Here is an 11,349-nt window from a genome sequence, read left to right on the forward strand (position 1 = left end):
TGGAAACCCATTGTGTTTGTCTAGTCTACCTGGTTTCCATTGTTTACCTAAGTCAAACGGATCCGGGTGGTTGCTTTGTTGCTTAGGAATGAATGGTAGTATTTACCAACAAGTTAAACGTTATCCAGTTTCAGCTACGGCCGAATGAGTAAAAATATATACAGTGCAGGCTGCTGTGTTAGTAATTGCGGCGGGCGCATATCGCCCGCGGTTTGAGCCATCATCTGCAAGGAGGAATTTTTTTGTGTAAACTCCCGTTGTGTTGTGATTGGAGTCGATTAAAACGTTGTTGCTTAAATGTTCACCGTCATTCCAGGTTGTGCGCTCCTGTTCGGAAACCCTTGGAGCTTCCCGGTGCATCATTCTCACCACCCCCGATGGGCAGAAAACGGCCCCCCACAATGGGATTTGCATGCGGGATCGTTGAATTTAAGACATCCCGTTATCACGAGTTTAGCCGCAGGAGTAAGTGGCAAGCACAAATCGTTAATGCGACGGGTGGTTGTTGGTGCACTCGTTGCTGACCGGTGTTGAGATTTGCCGTTATTTCGGTAAAACTTGCGAACCCGGTTCAACCACTTGCGGCTGATTGCTGGATTCAACTTGTAAGGCGCCGCACAGCACGGAAATTCGCTCGCTCTCGGAGAGAGAACGACAGAGAGAGGACGACTCTGAGAGAGCGAGATGACTCGGGGAGAGAGGGGACGACTGAGAGAGGACGACTCGAGAGAACGACACGGGGAGTGCGAGATGACTCGAAGAGAGAGAACGACACGGGGAGTGCGAGATGACTCAAAGAGAGAACGACACGGGGAGTGTGAGATGACGGAGAGAGGATGACTCGGAGCGAGAAAGCACCACTCAGGCGCGAGGAGGAACCACAGCCGAGTGGGAGGGCTGTAGCAGCGGCAGCAGCAGTCACCTCTTTCTGACAAGGCCATTGTGACCCCCCCCCCCGGTACCCAGGGCCTGTCTGCATCACAGCCAACTGCGTGTAAAGTCATGAAGCAAGCGAGGTAAAATCTCGCGACCGGTTTTTTGTTATCACTCGGGGATGGGGGGAGGGGCGTTGGCAGTGTTTTGTTGTCGCGTTCAAAACATGTTTTAAACTAAGAAGGAACTTTTTTATACATATTTTTTTATGGGACAATCAGATATATACGCAAGTCGTGTGTGGTGTTCTCGGAAGGTTATCTCGTGGTGATTATCATTCGTTTTGTTCCGTTGTCAAAGTTCCAGAGCGTCGAATGCTGCGTGATGGTGATGGGTTCACGGTGGTTTTTGCGAGATGCGTTTCACCTTGAAGCCTCCATAGACCGGGCAGATAGGGAACCAATAAAAAAAAGCCTAGATCTATATGTTTATGTTGAATGCGACCAGTCGCGAATTGACTCACGTCACGCCGATCACATTATATATATTTTTAGTGCGTTCTTGCACCTACGGTACAAACTCGAGCGAACCCGAGTTCAATTCCCAGCCACGGTTAACAATCGGTGTTCAGTGACGTCTGAAAGAAAACGGTGCTGGGCACTCCCTTGGCAAGTACATGTTAGTGAGGAACGCACTTCAACCAATCCGTGCCGCGTTAATCACAATGACAGACCTGGGTGTTTATATATTTATACAGGGTGCTTCAAAAAATGTTAACACTTCCGAGAATTTGTAACAATAACACAAGAGATGTGCCTGGAGACCACCTAGAGAAGATTCCAGGCCACGTGTTGTTGACAACGATGGCGAACAAGTGGAGGCTCTGACTTTTTGAAGCTATTAACATTACATTTGTTATTCTTGGTTCTTTCGGTAAAGTCACGTAGAAGGGAAACAATAAAATAATAAAAATATAAAAAATTAAATTCTCACGACGTGTCGGCTGCAACACAAGCAATCGTCATCAGGTGTGAAAACCACAAGAAAATTTGAAAAAAGTGGTTTTCACACCTGATGATGATTGCTTGTGTTGCAGTCGAAACGTCGTGAGAATTTTATTGTTTTATATTATTTTATTGTTTCCCTTCTACGTGACTTTACCGAAAGAACCAAGAATATGAATCTCTGCAGTCACGAAAGCTTTAAATCAAAATTACATTTGTTATCACGTTAGTGTATTATCGATTCTTTTACCATAAAAACGATGGTCCCATGTAAGTGTTAACATTTTTGTGAAGCACTCAGTTTAACCGGGAGCTCCTTCGCATCGTCAAAACCACTCAGACAAAGATTCCCCGTGTCGCCTTAGGGACCGTCCATAAATGACGTCACGCGATTTTGGACGATTTTTGACCCCCCCTCGTCACGGCTTCACAAAAAATCATACCCCCCTCAAATATGACGTCACAAAGCTCTACCCCCCTCCACCCCCCAAACCATATTTGCATTTTGAAAATAATACATGATTCAAATCGCTTTAAACTATTGTCATTGTAGTGCGCTTTTAATGTGGCGCTGCACTCTGATGTTGTAGGAGTGTTATAACAATTAGTGTTGTATTCTTGGTTCTTTCGGTAAAGTCACGTAGAAGGGAAACAATATAAAAATATAAAACAATAAAATTCTCTTCTACGTGACTTTACCAAAATAACCAAGAATATGAATCCCTGCAGTCACGAAAGCTTTAAAGCAAAATTTTATTAGTGTTATAACAATTCTATATTTATTTAAAGTTGCGCATTTTGATGTGACGTCACATTTCTCACCCCCCCTCGTCACACATTGCCCCTTAAAAGACTGTTGCGGCAAGCACTGTTAGCAAGCAGCACCTATGAAGGCTGGCACGGCACACAAGGCTGTGGATGGCCAGCATCACGCCCGACCGCCTTTGTCTCCCGAGTGGCGATGTTTTACACACCGCACCAGGTACTCATTTGAGTCTGAGTCGACCTATGGGACGCCCAGGACCGGTTCAGATAATCGTCACTCGCGTTGTCCGTGAGCGGGAATCGAACTCGGGGTCGCCGGGTTCATCGCGCAACGCAGCGCTAACCGCTGCACCACCGCTCCCCTCGCATCATCATCATCACCACCAACAACAACATTGACAATGAACGTAACAGCCGTTGTGCGGCTGACACAGCGCGTGTAATTGTGGGGTGAGCCTTTTTATAGCCGCCTAATTGAGGTGCGCTCACTTAAATGACCACCGTCGCCTCCGATGGATGATGGTCTGGTTCCAGCGCGCTGTTTGCACGCCGCGGTGGAGCGGTGGCGCAGTGGTTAGCGCACAGCGCTTGCGGGATCCCATGCAGGCGTCACACTGAGTTCGAGTCCCCGGTCGGTCACGGCTAACATCAGTGGCGTGCGATATCTGACCTCGGTTCCGAGCTTCCTCGAGATCGGCTCGGTCTTTTCAATGAACACCTTGGTTCCACGTGAAAAGAACAGCACATCGGTGAGACAAAGGCGGCCGGGCGTGATGCTGGCCACACTGCCTACCTCGCCTTATTACTTTATTATTTTGTTTGTTTACCCAGGAAGGCCTCACTAAGTCTCATTACTCTTAATGGGTGCTGGCTAACTGCACTTGCCCCCAACGAGCGGTGAAAGGCTACACGGGGGATCTTTGTCTTTGGTAATTTTGCGCGTGTGGGTGAGCGAGTGGGTGAGCGTGTGGGTGAGCGAGTGGGTGAGCGTGTGGGTGAGCGAGTGGGTGAGCGTGTGGGTGAGCGAGTGGGTGAGCGTGTGGGTGAGCGAGTGGGTGAGCGTGTGGGTGAGCGAGTGGGTGAGCGTGTGGGTGAGCGAGTGGGTGAGCGTGTGGGTGAGCGAGTGGGTGAGCGTGTGGGTGAGCGAGTGGGTGGGTGAATCAGCGGGGAGCGGTGGTGTAGTGGTTAGCGCACTTCGCGACGAGCCCGGTAACCCGAGTTCGATTCCCGCTGACGACCAACGCCGGTGACGATTATCTTCGCCGGTCCTGGGCCTCCCCTAGGTCGACTCGGCCTTCAATGAGTACCTGGTGCGGTGTGTAAACATCGCCACTGAGGAGACAAAGGCGGCCGGGCGTGGTACTGGCCACCCACCCCCGCGTGTGCCACTAACAGCACTTGCCCCAAACGTCTATTGAGGCTATACGGGGGATTTTTGTCAGTGAGTCAGTGGGTCAATTCTTGACCTTTGTGAAGTACTGGAGGCATATCAAGATGAATATCGAAATTGATTATTACGACTATCTGTGCATTGGATGGCGTGATAATGAATTAGTGATGGTTTCCCATAAACCAGTATGCGCTTTCAATTAATCTATCACATTTATATTACCGGGTCGCCAAAATTACAGCCCTGAGGTTCTTGAGTGTTAGCATCAGGAGGCAAATTACTCTGTTCACTGAACCAGAACTTAAGGCTGACCTTGCCCCATGAGTAATCACAACCCGCGAATCGTAAGGGTTTGGGGCGGCCGCGGCACAGAACTGATTGTTTCATGGCATTCCTACACGTTCATGGAAATCCCGCAGCCCGCAAACACCGTTCATTAAAATCTCAGTGGCAAAATATTCGGCGCGTGAATCGAATCGGAGAAAACAAATCTTGGGGGGTGGGGGGGGAGTCGATTCAAGTCCACTCTCGAATCCAATCATCATTTGAATGCGTCCGATCTCGACAGACCTCTGAAGCTAAGCCGGATTTCAGCCTGGCTCATTTTATTTTAATATTTCACGAAACAAACCCCGCCATACGTTTTTTTGCCCACAATCGACGATACTTGGGGAAACTCTCTTGCGGCGGCGAGAGGAGGAGGAGGAGGAAACGATAATAATTTCAGCAACGGCCACCTCCTATCCACGCTTCGCGAGCCGTAATGGGTGGGCAACTGTGGCTTGCGCAGGTGCGGGGCTTGCGATGCGTGGCTAGGCGGTGGCCGGGTTTCTTCGATTAACTTCCACATGAAGCCAAACTCTCATTCGTGGCATTGGCCAAACATCCCGGGACACTCCTGCAAGCATAGTGTTGAGACTCGGTGAGGGGATTTGGTGGATAAATAATTGGCATCGTAAATTATGATTAATAGCCATTTGTCAACGGCTGCTATGTATGTTGAACTTCTTTCGCGCCGTACGAAGGCAACCACGCTCATCGGAGGTGTAGGAGAAAGGACAACAACATAAAAACAAAAAGCAGTTCGAAAGAAACGAGTTTTCAATCTCGATGATTTAAAAGTCCATAGCTCCCTATTAATATCGGAAGGAAGAACATTTCAGACGGCGACAGAAGCGGATCGGAAAGCGCAGCGCGATGTGGTGGCCACCGTCTTTGTCCGGTGCCGAGCCACAAGACGCCGCTGCGAGGATGACCGGAGTGTCGCGTGATTGTTGACGCTCCTTGACGAGATCGCCAAGGTGTTGCAGTTGATTTGTGGCGAGCACTCCGTGTGTAACGAGTGCGAGCACATAAGGTCGACTGCTAAATGATGGACGGAAGGCTTTGACGGGGTGTGGTGGCGACATTTTCTTGATCTTGTTGGATGAAGGCCTCCCCACTCCGTGTCGTTTGGAAAATGTTGTTTGTTATTATACCAGGTAAGGCCCACTGAGCGATGCAGCTCTTTTTACAGAAGCAACCTGGCCACAAATGGTAGCTCAACGAAGTGGCTTGAAATCATCGTGTGGACATTCACAGCAGCCGAATACTCTAAACGCGTGGTGTTGATTCTAAATGAAGACGGGAAACCCGGAGTAAAATCCACGCGACCACGGGGAGAGAAAGAGAGACACGCAAACTCCAAACATACACAGCAGGCGTCAGGGTCGGGTTCGAACCGACGACCTCCTTGCATACCAGGCGAGGGAGTTAACATCTCGAGACCGTGGGGGGTTGTTTGTCCACACTTCAGTACCGCTCGAGAGTTACCGGGTTTGGTGAATTTGTGTCGCGAGCGGCGGGGGGGGGGTGGCTTCCGCTCAGAACCGGTTCACACATCAGTCGACGTCGTCCGTGGCGCGGAGTCGAACTCAGGTGGGTCTGGGTCAATGACGCAGCGCGCCAATGCGCTCAAAAGGCTTCGTAATGGGCGGTCGCGCGGTTCACCTCCACGCTTCGCCATCGCTCGCTCGCTCGCTCGCCTCATTTGCGAGCAGATGTTGATGTGCCTGGGGCGTGGTGGTGGTGCGGCATTTGGTGGGGGAGGGGGGGGGTCAGGTTGGGGGGTGATGGGGGTGGTTGAGATTGAATTTTGGGACGCGGAGTCTCCCTGGGGTGGTGGTGGTGGTTGTTGTGTCGCCGTAGGGGATGGTGGTGGTGGTAGTGGAAGCTGTGGTGACGCCCTGAGTGTTGTGCGGTGGTGGCTGGAGGTGGCTGTGGGGGAGGGGTTGCTGGTGGTGCTTCGTGTGCTTTCAACGGGAAGCGGTGGCGCATCGGTTAGCGCGCTGCGCTGATTGTCTCATCGTATACATTTAAAGAGCGCCTTAACCAAGGCGATGTACTGGGAACTAACGATGATAGTACAAGATGGTTGGCGAGATTAAACGAGATGAGTCGATGGCATATTTGTGCGAAATGTGGTGATGGTGGTGGTGACGACGTGTGGAATCAACGAAGACAGAAATGAGATGAGTGAATTGATGATGGGTGACCAACCCTGCCCACCCGAGTTCGATTCCCTCTCACGGCGGACACTCATTGACGATTATCTAAACCCGGTCCTGAGCCGACTCAAAAATGAGTCCCTGGCGCGGTGTGTCGTAAACATCGCCACTGGGGAGACAAAGGCGGCCGGACGTGGTTCTGGCCACCCACCCCCTCGTGTGCCGTTCCGGCCTTCATAGGTGCTACTACTCGCTAGCAGCACTTGCCCCATCGGTTTTAGTTAAGGCTAGAGGGGGGATCTGTTCCTTTGTCCCTTTTCACCCTGGGGGAGGGCTGAGTGACTCTGGGGGGAGGGGAGGGGTAAGCCAGGGGCGGGGTGGCGAGGAGGGCTGCTGCAAGCGACATCTCCGAGGCAGAGATGAGACGGTGAGAGTGATGATGTGGTCCGTGATGAGTTGATGGGGGGTGGGCGTGGTAGATGGGGGCGGTAACGTGCACTGCGCGGCTGTGTGAATTGAGACACAATGGCTCTTTATTTGTCCACGTAGTTGCGGCCTCGTGTTTCTCTGGGTGTTTATAATGTATGTACTGTACGTTAAACTTCTTTCGCACCGTAAGTAGCCAACCGTGCTGATCGGAGCTGCGGGGAAGGACGGAAAATTATAGATAAGCCCCTTTTGTCAATCCACTGCAGGATGACGGCCACCCCCATCTGTGTTTATCTAGTAGGTTGTTGTTTGACCATACTTCAGCACGCTGGTCAGTGCGAGTGGGAGGTGGCTACGGCTGGGAATCACACTCAGGCTGGCAAGTTCATCGCGCAGCGCGCTAACCACTCCACCACCGCTCCACCCCCAATATGTTTCGCTGGTCAATAAAAAATGCATATTTGCCCGTTAACAAAAAAATCCTCATCGAGTATTCAGATGTGTTGATATATACAAATGGCCCTGCATTGGGATGTTTGGTCAGTTCTACGAATGAGTGTGTTGGCTTCGTGTGGGATGAAACCAACCTGCTGGCCACCTCGCAGCTCAAGGCTGCAACGCCCTGGTATGGGGCACATTGTGCCAGCGGTGAGTCGATCCCTCGCCAGCTCTCTCGACCGTGCAAAAGGCCCATTGTCCGGATCGGCAGCGCTGATTGGCTTGGCAGCTCAGCGCACCTTCGCTCAAATCCCGACGACGACAACGACCTCGATTCGATTCCTGGTCACGGCTCACCGCTTTGTGAGGCAGCGTCAATGACACACGTGGCATGAATTCGTTTTGTTATCGTGCTGCAGGCGCGTGTGTGTGTATGCGTGTGTGTGTGTGCGTGTGTGTGCGTGTGTGTGCGTGCGTGTGTGCGCGCGTGTGTGCGTGTGTCTGCCTCGTTCGTCTGAGAGGCACCCACTGATTTAAAAGCCCCCATGCTCAACTTTCTGTACGTGTGGCCGTTTCTGAATTAATTAAGTCTCCTCGCTCTCCGATGAAAGTGGTTTCCTGGCATCGCGCATGGCTCTGTACTACAATGCGTGTCGAGACCCCGGCATATTAATTCACTCCTCACCCTTCATTCCGCAGTCCAGAGCTATAGTGAAGTGAATGCAGGCTCGAGGGCTTGGTTATCAACACCGTGAGTTCGCATTACTCACCTGAACCCGTGGCCTAGCTACGGAGCTGTGGTTCTTCACCTTTCCTGCAGCCTTGTACCCCTTTGGTTCTGAAGAGTAAAAAAAATATAATGTTCATAAATACATAGGGGCTTGAACCAATATTATTCATTCTGGCAAATTGCCCGATGATGCTGGATGTAATTACCAGCGAAACGTCTTGCTCAATTTAAAATGGTGTTGATTCACTCTTCAACACACCGGTGGGCTACGGTAGTGAACTATTTTGTCCTTTGTAAACGTGACACATTGTTTACTGTTTGGCCGTGTCGGGTGGTGGAGGGTTGCGACACATTTATAAATAACGCGATCTCACCCAAAAACCTTTATTCTGAAATACCTAGGGGTCTGATGAAACGCAGTAAGTTGTACTTACGTGCCCGTGCCTTATTTGATTTTACCTTCAAAAAACAATCTGCCCACGTCTCGCACCCCAGGTTAAGAAGCACTGCTGTAGAGTGTGCAGGCGGTGCAACTGCACCGGGGGTTCCGCGGGCCGGAGAAGCCGGAGGGGGGGGGGGGGCGCCGAGCCACTGAGAGGGGAGGACATTGCGAAGGGGTGCACCCCCCCGACCCCCCCCATCTACCCCCCCCCGGGTGCCCCCCCCTATTTCATTCCTTGCACCAGGGCTACATCGACCATGCCAGCCGCGCTGCGCGTCACTGCGATTCGCCGTCGACGGATAGACAACCCGTTGTGCGCTGTCGTGGATGCTCACTTCTCATCGAATCCGATGTTATATTTCGAGGGCGCCGTCTCTCAAGGCAGCTCGTGTGTATGCTGAACGCCTCTATGTATGTTGAACGTCTTTCGCACCGTACACGTAGCCAACCGTGGTGATCGCATCGACATAGTTTACAACAACAAAGAACGTGCTCACAGTGTAGAATTATTTAGATGGCAATGGCGTATGTGTATGATTGAGGAACGAGTGACAGCAATTGCGAGGAACTTAGGGATCACGAAAGGGCTTTCGGGGAGGCACGGGAGGCATTGACCTCAGGTCTTCGCTCATTTACTAGCTTCACATTCCCTATTGCCGTACAAAAACTGGAGGAAGGGCCTTTGCTATTGATGCCCCCAGGGTCTGGAATGCTATTGCCAGTAAACTGCAACTTGAATCACTACCTATGAGATCTTCACTCAAAACTGCTCTAGAGGAGTTGTACAACCCTAGCTGCCACTACTATCCAGTGGCCTAAAATATGGCTCTAGATTTTGGTGTTATAATTTATTTATGTAGTTTATTGTTAAAAATTCGGTCACAGTCCCTATGATCACTGTTACATTGGATTTATGGCTTTTATTTTGGTGATTTCGAAAAGTTTTTTTGTTTTGTCCATGTTTTTGTTTATTGTAGTACGGAGTTAGACTGATGGCTTTAATCTTAGTTGTCTTGTGGTTGTTGTTGTTATTTGACTTGCATCCCACTGGGATTTTTGCACACAGCGTTGGTGTACGGTGCTATTTCAGGAATATTTTGATATTTTTTTCCTGTATTTTCTGTTTGCACAGTCACATAATCACTTTAAGATGTTTTCTTGTTCATGTTTTTTGTTTGTTGCGGTTGCACCCGATTCAAGAGCCGAATGGCTCACAGGGCTATACCAAATAAATGAACTATGAACTATTGGGAGGTGCGAGGAGAGGCAAGAGGAAGAGAATTGGCAACAGAGAAGATAATTGTATAATAATAAAAAAACTATCTCCGTTCATCTCTCCATATATAAATGCAATATGTTTCAGCCCATCAGTCCGTGGTATTTCCAGACCAGTCATCTTTCGTCTTCATTAACCCCAACGAATATCTTGACAATTATTTCGTACATTTTAGTGAAGCGCAAGCAGGTTGTAAATACTTTGGAGGGGGGAAAAACTGGCACTGACAATGAAAAGCAGAAAGCACTGTGTCTAAAGGACAACGTTTTCAATCAGTGCATATTACACGCTATGATGTATGGGTCAAATACATGGGCACTGACAGATGTAATAGAAGAAAAGCGGAGACTTACGCAAAACCGCACGGGATATGTGCACGCCTGACATTACACGGAAAGACAGAAAGATGAACACGTGGATCACAAAACAGACTATTGATTATATTCTTAGTTTTTTCGGTAAAGTCACGTTGAAGAGAAACAACAAAATAACAAAATATATATAAAACAATAAAAAATTCTCACGACGTTTCGACCATAACTCAAACGGTCATCATCAGGTGTGTCGGTTTGCATAAATTTATTTTGAAAACGGCATATTTATTTATATATATAAAAATAACGTTTGCGTCACGCGCAACGATGGCAGTTTGCCAGGACTAGTCCATCTATTTTTTTTGAAAAGAGGAGGGGGGAGACGAAATTTGTTTTTATGTATGCTGTCTGAAAGGCACTGTAAGCGTGAACAATCAATCAAGAACTGAAATGATTTATCAAATCTTTCCAATGATTGCTAAGATAGAATCCATCTTCTCGGTTGAAATTGTCTCTGTGTTTGTATATGTGGATAGCCTCATGAACGAATCTCTCATGGAAGCCAGATGGCTTACAAAGAACCTCCGTCTTGGAAAAGTCAATGGCATGTGAGCCTACTGAATTAGAACAATGATCTGCTACGGCCGAGGTGTTGGTCCTACCGTGTTTAAGGTCTGCTTTATGTTCACGAATGCGGTCCGAGATATGGCGTTTGGTTTCTCCAATGTAACTACTACCACAGAGGCAACTTAGTTTGTAGACACCAGGGTATTGTATGTCCGGAATCACATCTTTTACAGACGGAACCAGATCACGGATTTTATGTAATGTGTTGAAACGGACCTGGATCTTGTGTTTATTCAAGATTTTGGAGATCTTTTTTGTGATCCCAGCAATGTAGGGTAAAGTGATGGTTTTGAAAGGCTCCTCAAGAGGGTTCTTCTTCATGGTTTGAGTGATAGCTTTGCGGATTGTATAGTCGGAGTAACCATTAGCCCTAAGAGCTTGGTGTACGTGCTTGAGTTCACTGCTTATGTGTTCCTGGTCGGATATGCATTGGGCTCTATGATACAGAGTCTTGATGAGAGAATTCTTCTGTGATGGATGGTGGTGGGAATCCGGTTTCAGATAAGCATCCGTATGGGTAGCTTTCCTGTAGACAGAGTGGCTCATTGAACCATCAGGTCTCTTTTTAATTAGGA

Source organism: Petromyzon marinus, chromosome 20, assembly GCF_048934315.1.
Source record: "Petromyzon marinus isolate PM22_M1 ecotype Great Lakes invasive population chromosome 20, UKy_Petmar_22M1.pri1.0, whole genome shotgun sequence".
Classification (NCBI taxonomy): Eukaryota; Metazoa; Chordata; class Hyperoartia; order Petromyzontiformes; family Petromyzontidae; genus Petromyzon; species Petromyzon marinus.